Consider the following 17,703-nt stretch of genomic DNA (forward strand, 5'->3'; position numbering starts at 1 on the left):
CTTTCTATACTCACTGTGATGTGTTGACTATACGTATAATGCACCAAAGAAGTTCAGCATTGTAAAAATTGTAGAGCCATTGAATATGAACCTATTCATGGCATTTGACACCTCAATTTGTAGTAGGTATATTCCTGAGTTAATTTACTTTCCTTATATAAGGAAAATTGCCTTAAATATTTTTTCTAAGTTTGCCTTATTTATTTATCATATTTCTCAACAATATGTGCTGAGGATATGGTAACATTCAGCATAATGATCTTAAAGTTTGTCATGAGAGAAGAGAGCTAAAATATTCCTGCTGATGATTTGAAAAGAAATTTCTCAAGGTTAGGCCTTTCCTAGAGAGTGAAAGTTGATATTTCTATTTTTAACCTTAATTTAAAAGTCTATGAACTCCACAATTTTCTTAGTTTTTAGGGATGTCAGTCTCCTTGTATGGCCCAAAAGGTTAATGAAAATACAGTTTCTCTAAAATCACAAACTTACTGATTTGCTTGTCTTAAGGAGGTGGTTACTGATTTAATTTCAGTTGTATTTGACAATTTCAGATAATCTTATTATCAATGGAAGCATTACTTCTGGAAAGAATGCAATATCAAGTGGCAGGTTTTCTTTGTTCTGAAATACAATGGATATAAGAAAGGAGGCCCCTACATATGAACCCAGGAGCATCATCTCACTTGAGGACAGACTTCTTTCCAATTCTTGGATCAAACCAAGCTCCCAGTTCAAGAAGGGCCCTGCACACCTGCAACTGGTACAACTCTAGGCAACTACATTTCCCAGAGACAGCATGACACCATCTAGTCTGTGTTCTCAGTCCTCCGTTCCCTTTTCTTTTCTTTCACCTCTCTCTTTTTATTCACATTCCATTGCCTTGTCAAAATCCTGGCTCTTAGGTAACTGTTATCATTCTCCTCAGGCAGTTGGGTGATAAAGACTTAATTAAGCCAGTGGCATGTGGGAGCCAAACTGTACCAGCTTGTGAGAGACAACTGCTCAATATTCAGTAATTTTAGAAGCAAACTTTCAGCTTTTGGTAGCTGGTCATTAGCCTTGTAGGAAATGCTTATACCCAGGAAAACGGCATTGTTAACACTCCCTTCTGGCCTGTGAGGAGCTGGCTTATCTGCACACCACTGGGTACTACACTGCCCAGGGGACTTGCAGTCTTAGTGGGTACTCTTGAAAACCTTAAAGATTCAAAACGAACTTCCATTTCTGAGATTTCTCTAACAGGGAATATTTTCTAACAGGAGTAAGTGATAAAAATAATAGAGACATTGCCAAGGGTTACCACATAGGCACACCCCTAGATCACCTTGGTCCAAGTTGGCTCTACAGATACATATCACTAGGAGATATGGCAGGAAAAGGTCAGAAAGGCAATGCCTCTCTGGGTCAAGAAAGATTCCCAAAGATATGTGTACATGTAACCATTATATAAAACAATTCTGTAACACTGACCTGCTGAGACAGACTGTTTTCCCATTACTGACCAAAACAAAGAATGAAGCATGCTTTCCAAGAGAGGACCAGGCTTCTTGTACCACCACAAAGGATGTGGCGGTAACTCAGTCTGTGCACTGAAAAACAAAATTTACTCAATGCCAATTAAATAATCTAATGATTTCTAAAGTGAAAATAGGTCTTAATATTCTACTGAGATCTTCAAAAATCAAAACTTCTGGACTAGTGCCTAAAGAAAGGCCACCTTTGTTACCGTTGCACTGAACTGCACTTATTCATAGCCCCGGAATATTTCATTTAAAAGAGGGAATGGATCAATGGTGCTTAATATAAATTAGTCCTCTTTTCCATGTATTTCTTTCCATGCTTCTCTAAGAATTGATTGTGTGCTAACTCTGTACCAGTCACTGTCATGGCTATACACAAGAACATTTAAGTTGTAGTCCCACATTGGGTTTCAGAAGATTCTGTGCATTTCAAAGATAGATGGTGAAGGAAGTTCTACTGAAAGCCCTCATAGAGATTCTACCAGTAATATACGGAGAAATCACTTTCTGATTTGCTCACTATAATTAGAAAATGACATTTGAAAGTTATAATCTTTTACATTTTTGGTCCCACAATAATAGTCATCAAAAGCCTTTAAAAGTATATGATTTTATTTCTAAGGAAAAATGTGATATATAGCATTCTTCAGCGGAACATAAATGTAACAAATTAAAAATATACTTTATAGGGAATATCATGAAATACAGCAAGAAAAATTTTGGTTTATAATTAACCCATGTTTCTGAAAATATAGAGTCACATTTTAATAAAAACTGGATTTGAAATAATGGGTTCTAGGAACCGCAGTTGTAGCAACACTTGGATTTATTTTTATATTTGTTTACTATTGGAAAAACACAGGTTTCTGTCAAAGCACATCAAATTCATGATCACATTTTATATGGAGAGCTCAATAAATATCCTCTTGCAAGCTGTACTCATTTTAAAATATGGTCAATAATGGAAAAGATTCCATGAGCTTCTGGAAAAAGGTAAAATAGTGTGTAGATGTCTTTTAGGTACATTTCATTTATAGTATTAAAGTCAGAAAAATCCGTATTAATTTTATACTTAGATGACCTGTCTGCTGGTGATAGGGGTTCTTGCAAACAACATTTAGTTGAATTTTGTTTTTTGATACAATCCATTAATTTGTGTCTTTTAACTGAGGATTTGAGGCCAGATGCATTCAGGGTTATTGTGAATATGCGTTTGTAATTTTCTGATATTTTGGTTTGTTTACTACATTTAATTCTGTCTTAATTTTCATTTAGTGGGTTGCTCCTCTCATGGTCATCATCTATTTAGGAGCTTTGGGAGTTATTTTTGAGGTATATCTTTGTGCAGTTTATCTTTGAATATTCTTTGTAGTGCTTCTTCGGTGATCATAAATTCTTTTAGCTTATCCATATCATGTAAAGCAATTCTTTCTACATGGATTTTGAAAGAGCTTTGCTGGATTTAGAAATCTTGACTGACAAATTTTTTCTTTAAGAGTGTTCTTGAATATCTCATTCTAGGCCTTGTTCTTCTTTAGGATCTGAGTTCAGAAGCCAGAAGTTAGCCTTTGTGGCTTGCCCCTAACTGAGACTGATGGTTTTCTCTTGCAGCTTTTAGTGCTCTTGCCTTCCTTTCTATGTTAGGTATTTTCATTATCATGTGTAAAAAAACAAAAAGTTGAAACTGAGAGAAAATTTTTAAAAAGGAAATAAAAAGGAAGAAAAGATGATATATATTTATAGCTACCAGGTATTTTATCTTCTCTTTTTGATTTTTGTAAATTAAGAAAAAAGATAAATCAAAAGTTACCAGCCCCAGCTAGGTGAAATCAGAGAAGAGAAAAAAGCAGATCATACAACAAATACCTTTCTGACACCTGGAGCTTCCAAAACCACTAAGAACACTTTCATTAAAATTAATTGTATGAAAATTTATATTAAATTATGTAATGAATATTAATTAATCAGATTTATATTAAATTTTATTTAAATTCATTTCTTTACATTTTATTAAATTAATTTAAATAAAATTTAATAAATTTTTAAATATAAATTATGTTATAATTTAATATAAATTAATTTTATTAAATTAAAAAGCAATACAAATAAAATTTTAAGTGCTACATCAAAAAATAGTTAAATTAAATGTAATAAAACTATTATAAAATTATTAAAATAAATTTAAATTAAAGGTGATAATATTAATTTATATTTAATTATAATATAATTTATATTTAAAATTTGTTTCAGAATCAATTAATTTTAATGAAAATGTTCTTAATGGTTCTAGAAACTATGGGTGTCAGAAGCAATTGCCATATAATCTGCTTTCTCTCCTCTCCAACTTTCACCCAGCTCAAGCTGGAAACTCTTGATTCATCTTTTATCTTAATTTACAAAAATAAAAAAGATTAACTTTAAATACACTTTTTGATAACCCAGAGAAGCGTTTAGATAAACAGTCCAGATTTTAATGATATATTCTTACAAATTAACTTTTCTATTAGAAATGATCGATGTATTAAGACTTTTGGTTTGACTCACACTTAACGTGCAGAAACCATTTTCCTTATGGACATATTTATCACCTAGAAAATTACATTTTACCTGAAGTGACTTTGTAGCCAATTGAAATAGTTAAATGGATAGGTTTTGATTAAAGAATTTTGATAAAGAGAATCTTAGAATTGAACCACTAAATTTCATATTTGGGCCCTCCAAGTGTAATTTTGTTTTAGTAGTTGGACAATGTTGAACAAAAAGTCCTGATAAAGAACTATTAAGCCTAGTTTGTTCATCTGGTCTCAAGGGACACTTTTGGTTCTTCTCACTCAAAATGGCTATATTTAACACCTAGAAAATTGAATTTAACCTGAAGTGACATTGTGGCCAAATGAAATAGTTAAATGGATACTAACAAATAATCCTTGTCCGCTTCTTTCTGTTGGATAATTTGACTGAGTTTCTCAACCTCATCTTTAGACAGCCGATGGATCTGTTTGGTTAAAGATATATTCTTTGAATTACAAAGTTGAATATCAAGTATTCGTTCTTTGATTCTTTTCACAAATTTTTCCATTTTGGCTTTACATATGGCATGGTTTTCACTCCCATTTTCTATATTAAGGCTTTTCACTTTTGTTTCTGGAAAACTACCAGAATTCTCTGTTTGAATGTCCTGTCTCTCTTCATGCCCCTGGGCTTTCATTTGTTCGATGGTTTTCTGCAAATTCTTAATTTCCTTGTCTTTTTCAAAAAACAGTTGGGTATGTGCTGCCTTCATCTGCTCATACTGGTATTTAAATTTATCCATTTCTTCCTTCTGCTCCTGTAGAGACTGAAGTAGTTGCATTTGACTCTGGTTTTGATCTTCAATGACCTTTTGATGATGTGTAACTTCCTCTTCCAGATGATTCTTGATGATATTCAGTTGAGATACCTCAGATTCTAGTTCTGTGATACTATCGAGGGTTTGAGGCTCTGCCACAGCTCCAAGTGGATTCCGCTGTTCCCTAAGTCTTTCCAATTCTTCTTGCAGATGTCTGTTTTCTTCTTTCATGGAGCTAAGACTTCTGTCTTTTGCCTCTATGGTCTGCCTTAAAGTTTCATCTTGTTTTAAGGCCTGAGAACACTTATCTAAATCCTTTTGCAATTCTGAACTTTCTTGTTTGAGTTGACCAATAAAAACTTCTTTCTCATTTACAAGTTGCATCAATTGCTTCTGTTCTTCTAAACAAGATGCCAACATTTCCTTAGTTTCTTTTTGATCAGTAGCCATTTGCTCAATATTCTTCTTGAGTCCTGCTATTTCAAAGTCTTTCTCTTGACTGAGTTGCACTACACGCTCCTGTTCCAGCTGTAAGGCAGAGGTATTCCAATTACATGCATTTGAGAGTTCCTGAATAGTCTGCCTGTAATTGTTTGCCTCTTCCAACAGTCTCTTTTTGGCCTGACACAGTTCTACTTGTATCTGTTCTTTCTCTGTTTTCAGAGTCTCCATAATAGTGTCTTTTTCTAGAGAAATTTGGTTGTTACCAGCAATAGATTCTTCCAACTGATGCCTTACATCTTCACATGCTGAAATCAACTTGTCATTTTCCGTTTTGAGATCAAAAGCAACTTTCTTTAAATTTTCATTGAGCTCTTCTACTTCTGCAAGATTTTGCTTCAAGTTAGTAATTTCGACTTCCCCTTCTTTAAGCAAGTCATCCTTAAAATTAGAGTCTTCATTAAGAGCACATCTTAACTCGTTCTGAACTCTACATAGTTCCTCTTCCTTTTGGCTAATGTATTCCTTCAGTTCCAGGTTTTCCTGCTGGATGTTTAAACTACTTTTTTGTGACTGACGTAGCTGACCTACTAAATCTTTGACTTTAACTTCAAGCTTCTGCTTGGTTAAAAGCAAATCACAGAAGATCAGTGCACTCTGAGTTAACTTTTCTTTCTGTACATGCAACTCTTTAATTATGCCCATTTTATCCTTCTCAAGTTGATGAACTCTCTCTTTTTCATCATCCAGTTCTTGTTTCAACTTCTTGATTAGACCATCTCCTTCATTTTGCTGTTTTGATAGCTCATCTATTATCAAATTCATGTGCTTTGTGGCTTCCCGGTGTTCATTGTACAAATATTGTAACTCAGCTATCAGCATTTGCTTTTCGTTAATACTCTCATACAGCTCTTGCTCCTTAGCCTCTAAGTTCAGTGTTAAGTCATGTATTTGTACATTCAAATTCATGTCTGTTGAAGCCACACTTCTAATGACTTCATATTCCCAGCTCAGTTTGCAAAGTGATAGCTGAAGTTCTTCCTTTTCTTGACTCAATAATGACTTCTCTTTTTCTAAAACTTGGACATGCATTTGAAGTTTCAGATTGTCTTCAGCAAGGCTGGTATCCTGTCTTAAACTAGTCAGTCTCATGCTTTCAGCATCAGACAGGGCTTGTGCAGAAGATAATTTTTTCTTTATGACTTTGATTGTATCCTCAAGTTCTTTGATTCTTCTTGTGGACTCTAGTTTTTCAGTTTGTAGAACCTGAATAGTGTTTTGCATTTCCCAGACTTGAGACTGATCAGTGACTGTGACTCCTGAGTCACCTTGGTGTAACAGCTTTTCAAGTTCTGCGATCCGTCCTTCATAGTGATTTGACTCCTGTTGATGCTGGTGATTTAAATCTGCCAGTTTCTGTTGATGTTCCTTCTGCAAAATGGACATTTCATGTTGGTGATGATCCATGTCCTGACTTCGGTTTTGTTCCAGTACCTTAATTGCATGGTGTAGTTTGGTGACTTCATTTTGATGTGAATCATTTGTTCCTTGTACCTGCATGTTACACCTCCAATGGCCAACTTCACAAGGTGCGCTGGTTGCTGGTACACCACCCGCTCCTGAAGGTACTGATTGAGCAGTTGACTGCAGGCTCAACATCTGCTCCTGTAGTGACATCTGGCTTGCTTGAAGATGGCTGATGTCTACCTGTTTCTGTTGCAGCTGATTTTGGTAACTTGTAGATTGAAGGTTTATTTGAAGCTGTGATGCTTCATCCTTTTTTTCCAGATCAGTACAATACTTTTTAAGTCTTGTATTCTCTGATCTCAACCTTGATTCTGTGGTTTCGATTTTTTTTCCTCGACAACGAAGGGAACTGTCTTCCACAGCTTTGGAGACCTCCACAGGCATATCTGTGGTGCCGCTGGAGACTTGGCCAGTGGGGGAAGCCAAGCTGCCTCCCACCTGACCCAAGGACTGGCCCTAGCCGAAGCCTAGGCCTCTAAACCACGAAAACATTGCTAGAGCTTCAGAGAGCCCTCAGCTCTGCTCCAAAAACCGCTCTATGACCATCCACCTTCTAGCTGAATGTCCTGGACCGTTGCAGAGTTCAATTATGACCAAAGCATTCAGAATGCTGGGGAGTGCAGGGTTCCTGACACCTTGGAACTCTGCCTTAAAGGTAGAGGCCTGGCCAGGACTTTGACTAGAAACTTGCCACCAGGGGCTCAGTCACCCCCGCGGGGGCCTCTGTTGCCTCCCTGGACTTTCAGCCCTCTGGTTGGGTGACTTCTCCTTCAGTGTTAGTGACTCCCCCAGCTTTAGCTGGTCCTGCCACCTCCATGCTGGCCGCCAGAACACCCCCATCTGAGACATATTACCCTGTCTTGGAGGCCTGAAGTTGAAGTTCTGTCCTCAAAGACTCAAGTTTTCTATGAAATCTAATCTGTTGGTGATGGTTTCCAGTGGAATTTTCTTTCTTTCTTTCTTTTTTTAAATATATGACAGCGGAATGCATTACAATTCTTATTACACACATAGAGCACCAGTTTCAACATCTCTGGTTTTATACAAAGTTTTTGCACACCAATTCATGTCTTCATACATGAACTTTGTATAATAATGATCATCACATTCCATCATTTATAATCCCACGCCCCCTCCCTTCTTTTCCCACCCTCTCTGGCCAATCTAGAGTTCCTTTATTCCTCCCATGCTCCATCTCCCTATCCCACTATGAATCAGCCTCCTTATATCAAAGGAAACATTTGGCATTTGTTTTTGGGGGGATTGGCTAACTTCACTTAGCATTATCTTCTCTAATTCCATCCATTTACCTGCAAATGCCATGATTTATTCTCCTTTATTGCTGAGTAATATTCCATTGTGTATATATATATCACATTTTAGAAAAATCATTCATCCATTTAAGGGCATCTAGGTTGGTTCCACAGTTGAGCTATTGTGATGTGTGATTTGTGTCTTACATTTTCATGAGTTCTGATTGGTTTCTTTTCAAATATATCTATTTCTTTATTGAAGTGGTCTTTTTTCTCCAATATTAGCTTCATTCTTTACTTAGATCTTCTTTTAGTTTAACATTTTAATAATCATTTTTATAATCTTTGAAATTTCACCTACTTCCATATCTGTGGGATCCTTTGTTGGGAGATTCTGAATTTTGGAGGAGATTTCTTAGCCTATTTCCTCATGTTTTCAGAAGTCTTGGTTGGACTTGTGCATCAGTTTAGATGGATTCTCCTTCCTCTTTTAAGTCCTCTTGTGTATAGTTATCTTTTTTGCTTTATGAGTAGATATCCAATGGGCAACCTGAGATGCCCCTCTGATTGTTCCTCCTTGAGACCTGTTTTTTTGTTTTTGATTTTGGTTTTGGTTTTTTGGTTTGAGAGTTTTGTTTCCCCAATTCTCTGCCCTTGAAGTAATGTGAAGGCTCAGGTGGGGCTAGATCATCATGTGTGGAGTGAGATTTGCTGTTACTTACTTGGCAGAGTTGTGAGTATTGCTCCACAGTGAGACCTCGACTCTATGATCTTGAAATGTCCTGATCACTTTCCAGTACCTCTTATAGGAAGTGGGAGTCAGGAATAGCACTACTGTTAGCAACAGAAGTACAGTTTCTGCTGTCCACTTTGACATCTATACCAATAATTGCCACCTATATAGGAATGTTGAGGTGAGCATCAGTACCATCAATACCCAAAATAAAAAATCATGAACTCGGTCAAGAATTAAACAGGTGTCTACTATGTTGGGTATTCTATCAATAATCACAACAACATGAATGGGGTATGAGTTACATTAATTATCTAATTCTATTAGACAGTTAAAGTTTCTTAAGTAAAGAGAAAATAGGGTAGGAAGGCAACAAAAGTTTAAAATATGTTAAGTAAACAAAAGAGAGTCAGGAGATAGTTAGCTGATACTGACTATAAAGAAAGAATTACAAAAACAATTAACTAAAAGTAATTAAAAGACAAAAGATGAGAGGGAGCATGAAAATTTGGTATTGGGGTGGAGAGAAACTAAAGAAGTGGGATTAAGGACATAAACCAATATAGAAACAAACAAGCAAATGTAAGATCAAAACAGTTCAAACCTATATATAATTATATCCTACCTAAGTCAAAACAAGGCTAAATCATAAACAGATTCAAAAGAAAGCAATTAAATGAAAGTAAAATTACATAAATATATATTTTTTCTAACCTATCCACACAGTGAGGATACACACACACACACACACACACACACACACACACCCCTCAAAAATTGCAGAATAAAAAGAAATAACAAATGAATAAAATATAATAATTAGCCAACCACAGAAATATGGTTTATTTATCCCAGGTTATTAAGGAAAATGTGTATTATATGGTATAAACTATGTAATTTCTAATACACACATCACAATTTAGGCAAATAAGCTCAAGAACTCTAAACTGAATTTAAAATACAGCACTCTTCATTAGGGTAGGCACTAGATTGACACAAATAAAATATGAAAGTCAAGGATAAATACATATGGAAAAAGAATTTATAAAAATATATATAACCAATAGTATGAACTCATTGAATGAGTTAAGAGAAAAAATAGATTATGAAACATCATAAATAATATATCTAATTATGTTTTGACAAAGTAGCTATGTTTGAGTTTCAAGGAGCTGGAAATATTTAGCCATGACCAAATCAAGCACTGTTTTCTCTGGGCTGATTATTCCCAGTTCTTCTCTCATAACTTATGTGGCTTCAGTTCAAGCACTTTCACCATCCTACTCACATCTCTTTGGATATATTCTGCCTTAACATAATCCTATAGAAGATGAATGATAGTTGAAGAATAGCCCAATTGGCTACTTACAGAAGAGGCCCATTCTGTTTTGTAATGGGGATGCCGCTTTGTAATAATGCAGCCTGAATTGAGAAGTGCTTTGTACTGTAGTCATATTGTATTGCTCACTCATATTAAACTCATTCTACTAATCTGAAAGATCACATTGGCATACACAGGTACACTCCAGCATATGCTGGAACATGGAACTCTTACTGCCATTTCATAACATATTCCTTACTTGCTCATCCTGGACCTTATGGAATAGTGAATAGAATATGACACTGAGAATAAAATTTGGTTTAGGATAGTGAATATGTTAACTTGAAACTAAATATGTTCTACAAGGGAAAATAAATCACCTATTGCTTTAAAAGGTCCTTTAGTACAACTCTGGGGCTGTTGTCAAGGGGCATTGGCAATAGTGTATAGGTCAAAGAAGATGCCCAGGTACATCAGGTCCAACCAAGTCCAGTTGCGTTAATAAGAGTCACAGCTTCCAAACAGGGAGTCATGACTGGTTCTTCTGCTAGCTCTGAATTCTGTTGCATCTTTAAAACTTCCTCGTACTTTTACACCTTGTTTTCTCCTTCCTAGTGAGTCTAGAAGTTTCATGGCATGAGCAGAAAGTTTTGGTGGTAGAATAGCTGGATGAGATACTCTTTCCAGAAATTGAACAAAAAGTTCTGATTAAGAACTATTAAGCCTAGTTTTCTCATTCTGGTCTCAAAGGTATATTGGTGACACTTTTGGATCTTCCCATTTAAAAGGGCTAATCCTTGTTCTCTTTCCATAGTGAAGTCTGGAGTTGCTGCTAGAGGTCAAGGACATTCTAGGTGTATGAAACTGGAGACATTCTATCACAGAGAGCTCGTCTCTCCACATCTTTCTGCTGGATAAGTGAGTTTCTCAACCTCATCTTTAGACAGTTGATCAATCTGTTTGGTTAAAGATATATTCTTTGAATTCCGAAGTTGAATCCCAAGTACTCGTTCTTTGATTCTTTTCACAAATTTTTCTGTTTTGGCTTTGCATATGGCATGATTTTCACTCCCATTTTCTATATTAAGGCTTTTCACTTTTGTTTCTGGAAAACTACCAGAATTCTCTGTTTGAATGTCCTGTCTCTCTTCATGCCCCTGGGCTTTTATTTGTTCGATGGTTTTCTGCAGATTCTTAATTTCCTCGTCTTTTTTGAAAAAAACAGTTGGGTATGTGCTGCCTTCATCTGCTCAAACTGGTATTTAAATTTATCCATTTCCTCCTTCTGCTCCTGTAGAGACTGAAGTAGTTGCATTTGACTCTGGTTTTGATTTCCAATGACCTTTTGATGATGTATAACTTCCTCTTCCAGATGATTCTTGATGATATTCAGTTGAGATACCTCAGATTCTAGTTCTGTGATACTATCGAGGGTTTTAGGCTCAGCCATAGCTCCAACTCGATTTTGCTGTTCCCTAAGTCTTTCCAATTCTTCATGCAGATGACTGTTTTCTTCTTTCATGGAGCTAAGACTTCTGTCTTTTGCCTCTATGGTCTGCCTTAAAGTTTCATTTTGATTTAAGGCCTGAGAACACTTATCTAAATCCTTTTGCAGTTCTGAACTTTCTTGTTTGAGTTGGTCAATAAAAACTTCTTTCTCATTTATAAGTTGCATCAATTGCTTCTGTTCTTCTAAATGAGATGCTAACATTTCCTTAGTTTCTTTTTGATCAGTAGCCATTTGCTCAATATTCTTTTTGAGTCCTGCTATTTCAAAGTCTTTCTCTTGACTGAGTTGCACTACACGCTCCTGTTCCAGCTGTAAGGCAGAGGTATTCCAATTACATGCATTTGAGGGTTCCTGAATAGTCTGCCTGTAATTGTTTGCTTCTTCCAACAGTCTCTTTTTGGCCTGACACAGTTCTACTTGTATCTGTTCTTTCTCTCTTTTCAGCATCTCCATAATAGTGTCTTTTTCTAGAGAAATTTAGTTGTTACCAGCAATAGATTCTTCCAACTGATGCCTTACATCTTCATATGCTGAAATCAACTTGTCATTTTCCGTTTTCAGATCAAGAGCAACTTTCTTTAAATTTTCATTGAGCTGTTCTACTTCTCAAGATTTTGCTTCAAATTTATAATTTTGACTTCCCTTTCTTTAAGCAAGTCATCCTTAAAATTACTGTTAGAGAGTCTTCATTAACAGCATGTCTTAACTCATTCTGAACTCTACATAGTTCCTCCTCCTTTTGGCTAATGTGTTCCTTAAGTTCCAGGTTTTCCTGCTGGATGTTCAAAACTACTTTTTTGTGACTGACTTTGCTGACCTACTAAATCTTCAACTTTATCTTCAAGCTTCTGCTTGGTTAAATGCAAATAATGGAGGCTCAGTGCACTCTCAGTTAGCTTTTCTTTCTGTACATGCAACTCTTTAGTTATGTCCATTTTATTCTCCTCAAGTTGATGAACTCTCTCTTTTTTATCATCCAGATCTTGTTTCAACTTCTTGATTAGACCATCTCCTTCATTTTGCTGTTTTGATAGCTCATTTATTATCAAATTCAGGTGCTTTGTAGCTTCCCGGTATTCATTGTCCAGTTCTTCTAACTGAGCTATCAGCATTTCCTTTTCATTAATACTCTCATTCAGTTCTTGCTCCTTAGCCTCCAAGTTCAGTGTTAAGTCATGTATTTGTACATTCAAATTCATGTCTGTTGAAGTCACAATTTTAATGACTTCATATTCCCAGCTCAGTTTGCAAAGTGATATCTAAAGTTCTTCCTTTTCTTGACTCAATAATGACTTCTCTTTTTCTAAAACTTGGACATGCATTTGAAGTTTCAGATTGTCTTCAGCAAGGCTGGTATCCTGTCTTAAACTAGTCAGTCTCATTGTTTCAGCATGAGACAGGGCTTGTTGGAGTCTGAACACTTCTCCCACTGATGAACTCCATGGAGGAATTGTTCCCTTTTCTGCCACAGGATTACTCTGCTCCATCACAGAAGGCTGCAATTTACTACATTCCAGTTTCAAGGTTTCACACTCTTCAGTTATTTGTCACTTTTCCACACTGAGCTGCTCTTTATCTCTCTTTGGGACATTTCTGTCGTTTTCTGCAGAAGATAAGTTTTTCTTTATGTCTTTGATTGTATCCTCAAGTTCTTTGATTCTTCTTGTGGACTCTAGTTTTTCAGTTTATAGAACCTGAATAGTGTTTTGCATTTCCCAGACTTGAGACTGATCAGTGACAGTAACTCCTGAGTTACCTTGGTGTAACAGCTTTTCCAGTTCTGCAATCCGTCCTTCATAGTGATTTGATGCTGGTGATTTAATTCTGCCAGTTTCTGTTGATGAGCATTCTACAAAATAGACATTCCATGTTGGTGATGATCCATGTCCTGACTTTAGTTTTGTTCCAGTACCTTAATTGTATGGTGTAGTTTGCAGATTTCACTTTGATCCGAATCATGTGTTCCTTGTGCCTGAGTGTTATGCTACCAATGGCCAATTTCACATTCAAGTCTTGAAACTTCATTTGATAATCTATTTATTTCCTGTTGTGATGAAATTATGTCACTAAAGTCCTTGGCATCATTATGGAAAGGTGAAAAATATTGCCTGAGTCCATAACTGAATGAACAAGGTGCGCTGGTTGCTGGTACACCACCCGCTCCTGAAGGTACTGATTGAGCAGCTTACTCCAGGTTCAACACCTGCTCCTGTAGTGCCATCTGGCTTGCTTGAAGATGGCTGATTTCTACCTGTTTCTGTTGCAGCTGATTTTGGTAACTTGTAGATTGAAGGTTTATTTGAAGCTGTGATGCTTCATCCTTTTTTTCCAGATCAGTACAATACTTTTTAAGTCTTGTATTCTCTGATCTCAACCTTGATTCTGTGGTTTCGATTTTTTTCCTCGACAATGAAGGGAACTGTCTTCCACAGCTTTGGAGACCTCCACAGGCATATCTATGGTGCAGCTGGAGACTTGGCCAGTGGGGGAAGCCAAGCTGCCTCCCTCCTCACCCAAGGACTGGCCCAAGCCGAAGCCTAGGCCTCTAAAGCATTGCTAGAGCTTCAGAGACCCCTCAGCTCTGCTCTGAAAAACTCTCTATTGCCATCCACCTTCCAGCTAATGTCCTGGAGTATTGCGGGGGTCAATTATGACCAAAGATTCAGAATTCTGGGCAGTGCAGGGTTCCTGCCACCTTGGCACTCTGCCTTAAATGTAGAGGCCTGTCCTGGGCTTTGACCAGGAACTTGCCGCTAGGGGTGCAGTCACCCCTGTGGAGCCTCTGCTCCCTCCCTAGACTTTCAGCCCTCTGGTTGGGTGACTTCTCACTCAGAGTTAGTGCCTCCCCCAGCTCTATGAGCTGGTCCTGCCACCTTCATGCTGGCCACCAGAACATCCCCATCTGAGAGCCTTTACCCTGTCTTGGAGGCCTGAAGTTGAAGTTCTGTCCTCAAGGTCTCAAGTTCTGTTTTCTATGCAATCTAATCTGTTGGTGATGGTTTCCAGTGGAATTTTCTTTATATATATATATATGACAAGGGAATGCATTAGAATTCTTATTACACACATGGAACACAATTTTCCACATCTCTGGTTTATACAAAGTTTTTGCACACCAATTCATGTCTTCATACATGTACTTTGTATAATAATGATCATCACATTCCACCATCATTTACAATCCTATGTCCCCTCCCTTCCCCTCCCACCCCTCTGGTCAATCTTGAGTTCCTCTATTCCTCCCATGTTCCCTCTCCCTATCCCACTATGAATTAGCCTCCTTATATCAAAGGAAACATTTGGCATTTGGTTTTTTGGGATTGGCTAACTTCACTTAGCATTATCTTCTCTAACTCCATCCATTTACCTGCAAATGCCATGATTTTATTCTCCTTTATTGCTGAGTAATATTCCATTGTGTATATATGCCACATTTTTTTTTGTCCATTCATCTATTGAAGGGCATCTAGGTTGGTTCCACATTGAGCTTTTGTGAAGTGTGATTTGTGTCTTTCATTTCCATGAGTTCTGTTTTCAGTATTTCTATTTCTTTATTGAAGTGGTCTTTTATCTCCAATATTAGCTTTCTTCATTCATTGCTTAGATCTTCTTTTAGTTTAATAAATTTTAATTTTCATTTTTTATAATGAAATTAATAATCATTTTTAATAATCATTTTAATAATCATTTTTTATAATCTTTGTGCGAAATTTCATCTACTTCCATATCTGTGAGATCCTTTTGTTGGGAGAAGGAATTTTGGGGCAGATTTCTTGGCCTATTTCTTCATGTTTTCAGATGTCTTGGTTGGACTTGTGCATCAGTTGAGATGGATTCTCCTTTTAAGTCCTCTTCTGGATATTTATCTTTTTTTGCTTTATGAGTAGATATCCCAGAGTGCAACCTGAGGTGCCTCTCTGATTGTTCCTCCTTGAGACCTGTTTTTTTTTGGGGGGGGGAATTTTGTTTCCTCAATTCTCTGCCCTTGAAGTAATGTGAAGGCTCGGATGGGGCTAGATCATCATGTGTGGAGTGAGATTTGCTATTACTTACTTGGCTGAGTTGTGAGTATTGCTCCACAGTGAGATCTCCACTCTATGATCTTGAAATTCCCAGTCACTTTCCAGCCCCTATTACAGGAAGTGGGAGTCAGGAATAGCACTACTGTTAGCAACAGATGCACAGTGTCTGCTGTCCACTTTGACATCTATAGTAATAATTGCCACCTATATAGGAATGTTGAGGTGAGCATCAGTACCATCAATACCCAAAATAAAAAATCATGAACTCAATCATGAATTAAACAGCAGGTGTCTACTATGTCGTGTATTCTATCAATATCACAGCAACATGAATGGGATAAGAATTACATTAACTATCTAATTCTATTAGACAGTAGAATTAAAGTTTCTTAAGTAAAGAGAAAATAGGGTAGGAAGGCAAGAAAAGGTTTGAAATATGTTAAAAAGTAAACAAAATAGAGTCAGGAGATAGGTAGCTGATGTTGACTATAAAGCAGGAAGAACAAAAAATAACTAAAAGTAATTAAAAGACAAAAGAGGAGAGGGAGCATGAAAATTTGGTATTGGGGTGCGGAGAAACTAAAGAAGTGGTACTAAGGACAAAAACCAGTATACAAACAAATAAGCAAATGTAAGATCAAAACAGTTAAAGCCTAAATATAATTATATCCCACCTAAGTCAAAACAAGGCTAAATCATAAACAGGTGCAAAAGAAAGCAATTATATGAAGTAAAATTACATATATATATATATATATATATATATATATATATTTAAACCTATTCACACAGTGAGAATACCCACACACACACATACACCAAAACTTGCAGAAAATGGAAAAAAAATACAATAAAAAATTTTAAATTTTTAACCATGTAAAAATTAGGGGAAAAAAAAGAAGAGAAAAAAATTAGGGAGAATACGTAGAAAAAAGGGAAAATACGGAGATGAGTAAAAACAGAAAAAAAATTTAATGGGAAATAAAATTCTTGTTTCCTCTGAGGTGGTCAAACTCTTGAAAGAGAGGGGTTTGCATTTTTTATATCTATTGTTTTGCATTGTTTATATCTATTGTTGGCTCTGTAACTCTGGGGTGAAGAGCTGGGGGTTGTTAGGACTCACATCTTTGTATCCTAACCAGCTGCAGTCCTTGTGGCTAGGGAGATCTCTTAGCTTTCAGTCTCTCAGTAAAAGGTGGGATCCACCTGGGAGGCTGACAAATGGTGTATTCCTGTAGTGGGGGTGGTGTAGAGTTCAAAACTGGAAGTTGCAGTAGTTGGGGTTTAGTCTTGGCTGAACTTTGGAACTCTGGTAGGTATTTGAGATTTGCTGGAGGCCCCCTATTGTTGAGGTGACTCTGATCTCTGTTGGATGTCTGGATCTTGAGGTTTTCATTAAAATCCACTTTCAGGGTATAGGGACTAAAGTTTCCTATCCACCACTGTTAATACGAATTACCAGGTACCCAGCCTGGGATGCAGAAGTTCCAGTGTGGCCCTTATTAGCATCTTCCCAGAATCTCTGGTGGGGAGCTCTTTGTCCTTGAAATTAGGAGGCTGTTTGCTCCAGGCACAATTTTCTGTGCACCTATTTCAGTCACTGTGGTTGAGTCACACTCTGGGATTCATCAGAGATGACTGTTTGCAACTTCCTTTATGAGTTCCTGATCTACTGTCTGCTGGCTACCACACAGTGCTTATACATAGGTCCTGTACTGGTAACCAGCTTTCACAGGGGTGATACCTAATTCCTGCTGAACTCAACCACGTGCCAAGTGATTTGGGGTTGGATTTCACTGAATTACTTTCCCATTAACTGGGTCCATTAATATGAGCCACTCTCTCTATTCCACACGTTCCCCAAATTCAATTCAAAATGTTTTTTAAAAATAAATCATGGTGTCCTCTCTCTGCCTGAGTTACCCCCTTGCCCCCAGTGGTCGCCACCAGCCAAGATGGCCCCCCTCTAACATAAAATTTTTCATATGATTTTTGAAGTTTCTCCCTTCCCATGTCTCTGGTTTCTTTTATGCTCCACCATAAAGTTT

The 17,703-nt window shown here is 36.9% G+C and overlaps 1 protein-coding gene and 1 pseudogene across 2 annotated transcripts in view; both read right to left on the reverse strand.

Annotated features, from left to right (window-relative positions):
• LOC120888434 (von Willebrand factor A domain-containing protein 8-like) overlaps positions 1–17,703 on the reverse strand; it is a 183,708-nt gene that overhangs the window by 121,539 nt on the left and 44,466 nt on the right. The gene's annotated exons all lie outside the window — the stretch shown is intronic.
• On the reverse strand, positions 10,753–14,512 carry LOC101972615 (thyroid receptor-interacting protein 11 pseudogene; annotated as a pseudogene).

Source organism: Ictidomys tridecemlineatus, chromosome 6 (genome assembly GCF_052094955.1).
Source record: "Ictidomys tridecemlineatus isolate mIctTri1 chromosome 6, mIctTri1.hap1, whole genome shotgun sequence".
NCBI classification, from domain to species: Eukaryota; Metazoa; Chordata; class Mammalia; order Rodentia; family Sciuridae; genus Ictidomys; species Ictidomys tridecemlineatus.